Genomic DNA, 5,049 nt, shown 5'->3' with positions numbered 1-5,049 from the left:
TGCTGTGCTCAGCTCCTTCCTGCTGCTGCCCTTGAGGGTGAACCTGTTGTGCCCCTGTGGCAAGATGTTCTGCTCCTGGACTAGCTGGGTGGATCTATCCTCTACACTCTCTTCAGGGATTGCAGCTGCCAGGTTACACCCCAGGCATGTATGCCAGGCCTGAACTGTGCCTGGAGGGGGCAAGGTGGAGTTTGGGGGAGAGGAAGCTCTCCCTCACACTCACAGGGTCTGGGCTAGGACTGGGTCTAGGGGTTCCCGGAACGCGGCAGAAATTCCTACTCGGTGGGCAGGGTGGGGGAGGTGCTACGGAGTGGTGGGTGGCGTCCCAAGTGGGTGGGAGAGTGTCTCGCCCACACCGCGCCTGGGCTGGGACCGGTATTTGGTCCAGCTGGTGCAGGGTATCAGGAAGCTCTCCCACACACTCACCGGACCTGGGCTAGACTGGGTCTGGGGGTTCCCCGAAAGCAGCAGAAATTCCTACTTGTCAGGCGGGTTGGGGCAGGTGCGTCCGAGTGGTGGGGGGCATCCCAAGGGGGTGGGAGAGGATCTGGCCCATGCTGCGCCTGGGCTGGGACTGGTCCCGCAGGCTCAGTGTAGCAGGCAGCTCTCCCACACACTCGCCCGACCGGGACTAGGACTGGGTCTCAGTTGTGCTTAATTTTGACATTTCTTTCTACCTGGTGCCAGATGAACTTCTTGGTCCTCTTTTTTATAATCTTGGGCGTCACGAGGTGTTTGAAGGCTGCCATGGTACCAAGGTGGAGATGGCTTCTCAATGCTGACAATTTTGATGCTTTTCTTATGCACTGAGTAAATACTGAATATTAAAGAAAAATGTCAAGGTCCATGTGCCCAAGTGATCCCGATGTCTCTCTAGGGCATCTTGAGAACCGCAGGAGAGTCAGCTAAGTGAACCAGTCTGGTTGCTCTGACAGGATCAGCCAAGCCTAGCAGAAGGGGCTGCTTGTGAGAGTGCAGCGAAGGGCTGGAGAGGGAGAGTGTGGGAGGAGGCCAGGCCTGGGCAGTGAGGACTCTGTGTTTTTCATGTAGTGCGGGTGCTCACAAGACATGAACGCTTTTGTTCTCCTCACCTTCATTGCTAATCTGCATGGGGAAAGCTGCATGTGCTCTCTCCAGCAACAGTGAGAACACCCCTGTACCCGCCATTCCGACACTGCATTGCAAGAAAAGTATCGCCAGGGTGACATGTGACATATGATAGTTGTGAGAATATGCAAAGCAAATTAGATCGCTGAGGCCCTCTTTTAGTGTCCAAACTATCTCGCCTCAGTCCACGTCTGCAGCTCATGTGAGGGCATTCATCTCGGGAGCAGGCGCACGCACACAGCGCATCTGCACCCATGTCTTAATCCTTCCCCTCCCCAGCCTGCAATCCTCCCTCCAACTCCAGGCCTCTGGAGCCTTTGCATGTCAGTCCCCCGTGTTCTGCTCTCTGGGTTTCATTTTGCTCCTCAATTTACCTATTCTGTGGCTTGTTCACGGAAGAGTCTCACCAGTAGCTGTTTTGCGGTAAACTACAATCATTTGGAGGGTGGTACAACTTTCCATGGCATAAGTTGGTGCCTTCCATACTCCACTAGGACTCAAGCTGTGCAGCTGAGGAGTCCTCCACCTGTCAGGTGTTGAGCCTTTCCAGCTTGGAACATTCTCGCTGAGCAGCTTCCCTCATCCCAAGTCACCCAGTCCTTTTTCAGTGAGGAAAGTCTTCTGAAAGTGAAGGTGGCAATGGCTGCACAAGAGGGTGAACACAGTGAAGGCCATTATCCTGTACCCTTTAGATGCATGAGTTATGCTTTCTGTAGATTATAGTTCCGTCAAATGGTTAAGTACACAGGCATATCGAGCTGCGTGTCCTGAATCCTGATAACCACTTCCTAACCTGAGAACTGAGTGTTCACTGAATGACAGGGCCCTGAATGCCATGATTTCTCCTTAAGGAGAACTTGGACGTGCCTGTCACAGTGAAAGCTGCCTGCACTGCTTTCCTTTCATGTGTGTGTGGGGCGTCGCAGCCACGTCAGAATGTCCTGCGAGGCCTTGCAAATGCTGCTGCTCCCGCCTCTCCCCAGCATCCCATCCGTGCCTTCACCCTGGGTTCTCCTCCAGGGAGTCACTGCATTAGAGGAGCTCCCTGAACACGAGGAACCAGAACGCAAACCTTGTCATGACCACGGTCACATGAGACTTCCCAGATGTTCTATGCAGTCCTGTGTCAGAGGACAGAATGTTAGGTGTGATGATCCCAGAGGGGAGCATTTATCGTGGCTCAGCACCTGTGCTCTTCCTCCTAGCAGGGATGAAGAGAATCCTGGAAAGCTATTCCAGGCAGCTGTTAAGTAGCTGGGTAGGGAACTGCGCAACCATCAGCAATCTTCCCATCGCCGTGGTCCGGTAGACATTAAAAGGGAAACAAACGCCTCTCAGGAAAGAAGCCAAGACTTCAAAAGATCAATGTGCTGTGTGCAGGACCCCATGTTTGGCAAACTCCTCCTTGTTACTCAAAGGCCAAAAGAAGCTACAGAGAACTGCTCCAGGCCTAGGTGAGGGAAGAAAGCCTGCACAGTTGTTCCCACTTGCTAGGTTAATTTCATGGCTTCCTGTGGCATGAGGACCGGCATTTGTAATGAAAGAGAAGTGAAAAGGTGAGGGAAACCTGCCTACCTCCGAGCTGTGTATTTCCTGTGCAGCGCGGTGGTGCCTGCATCTCCTCCTAGTGCTCGGGGAGGCTGAGCCCTGAGGATCACAAGCTGGAGCCCACTGTGGGAACTTAGTGGGAGCCTGTCTCAAAGCATTACAGAGATGGCTGGATGTCTTGCTCCCTGCAACAACCTCTACCATCAGGAAACAATATAAGCCCATGGTCCTTTCCTTGTGTGTATTGTTCATAAGGAAAAGAAAGCGCCTCAAATCACACAGTGGTCCTTAGTTACTGGCTTGCTTTCTAACGGCTTTGGGGAAATGTGCACTGATGTCTTTCATTGATTAGCAAAGTCATCAAAGGATAACTTGAATTTATTAAGGATAGAGAGAAGGGACATGGGCAGGTATGTGGAGAAAAGAAAACGTTTTTCTTGGATTCCATAAGAGAGTGGATCCAGTGGTCCCAAAGGACACACCTGTCTGAGCCTTCTCATTTCCTTGGAGCAGTTTCTGTTGCATACGTCCATGCCTTCTGCTCGACTTTATTTTATGAAATTTTTAAAATTTAGCTGTATTATAATTAATTAATTTATATATTTATTTTTGTATTTAGTTCTGGGTCTACACAGTCTAACTACAGAGATTGGTCTGATAGTGATTCTCCTGTTTTCAGCCTCCCAAGCGCTGCGCTTACAGGTGCACACTACCAAGCCCAGTCTCAATCAAGGTCTTAGGTCACCGCAGGGGTGGGTCCAGCACTGCACACCAGGGACTGAACCTGAGTTTTTGTGTCTGCCTAAGCAGGTGCTGTAATACACTGAGCTACCTGTGCAGCCCTAACACTTTATTTTAATGAGGAAAAACAGGAAGAAATTCAGAAATAAAGCAACATAAAACAATAGAAATGGTATAGAATTTCTAATCAAGAATACATAATTCACAATTTATTGTGTGTTATCAAATTTATTGCTCAGATTACCAGATGTAGCTATATAAGGTTGATCAAACAATTAAACGTTAACTCTTCCATTTGATGAACCTTAATGTTTTACTTCTCCTTTTTGCTTATTTTTTATATTATTTTATTTTTTTCTGTGGAGCCAGGAATTGAACTCAGGCCCTTGCACTTTCCAGGGAAGCGCTTATTCCACTGAACCATCTCCCAGGCCCCAAAACTTTTTTTTTTGTGGAACCGGGGATTGAACTCAGGTCCTTGAGCTTGCCAGGCAAGTGCTTATTCTACTGAGCCATCTCCCAGACCCCGTAATTCATTTTAAAGAGACAATCATAATAATAGATCAGATGGTAGAGATGTTATGCACTTAAAAGTACAAGATGAGGCTTTTTACAAAGATGGCACCAAAGGCCAAGCAGGAAGCCCCTGCCCCTCCCAAACCTGAAGCCAACCAATAGCTTTGTAGGCCACAAGGCCGTGCTGAAGTGCATCCACAGGCAAATATAGAAGAAGATACGAATGTCACCCACCTTCCGCTGTCCCAAGACACTGCAGCTCCAGAGGCAGCCCAAATACCCTCCGAAGGGCACCCCAGGAGAAACAAGCTTGACCACTATGCCATCATCAGTTCTCCCTGACCACAGAGTCAGCCACATGAAAAACACCAAGGACAACAAAACACTTGTGTTCATTGTGGATGTCAAAGCCAATAAGCACGAGATCAAACAAGCTGTGAAGAAGCTCTATGACACCAATGTTGCCAAGTCAATACCTTAAGCAGGCCTGATGGAAAGAAGAAGGCATATTTTCAGCTGGCTCCCGATTATGATGCATTGGATGTTGCCAGCAAAATAGGGATCATCTAAACTGAGTCCAGCTGGTTAATTCTAAATATATACTTTATTTCCCCAGTTTAAAAAAAGAAGTACAAGATGAGAGGTATTCGACTGTGCTTGTTATATTGCATGTTATTGCACGTTGCTGTCCTTCATATAGTTGCTCAGATTACGGATAGTAGCATCTAGAGTTAGTCAAAGTAAAAGCTTAAATATTAACTGCTACTTTCAAAAAACTGAGAGAAATAAGCAGTATAATCATCTCAGCTACTCTGCAGATATACTTCCAGGATTTTTTTCTCAATTTCTTCCTACTTTCTGTCTTTTCGCTCATCTCCATTGTTTATTCATTTTTAATTTTTCTTTCTTTCTTTCTTTTCTTTTTTTTGCAGAACCAGGGGTTGAGCTCAAGCTCTTCCGCTTGCCAGGGAAGCGCTTATTCTGCTGAGCCATCTTGGTGCAACCATTATGGAAATCAGTGTGGAGACTCCTTAAAAAAGCTGGACTGGAAATCCCATTTAAACCAGCTATTCCTCTACTGGGAATTTTCCCAGAGGATCTGAAAACATCATATCATAGGGATATATGTATGCCTAT

Source organism: Octodon degus, unplaced genomic scaffold, assembly GCF_000260255.1.
Source record: "Octodon degus isolate 3935 unplaced genomic scaffold, OctDeg1.0 scaffold00455, whole genome shotgun sequence".
Taxonomy (NCBI): domain Eukaryota; kingdom Metazoa; phylum Chordata; class Mammalia; order Rodentia; family Octodontidae; genus Octodon; species Octodon degus.
This window is presented reverse-complemented; position numbering follows the sequence as displayed.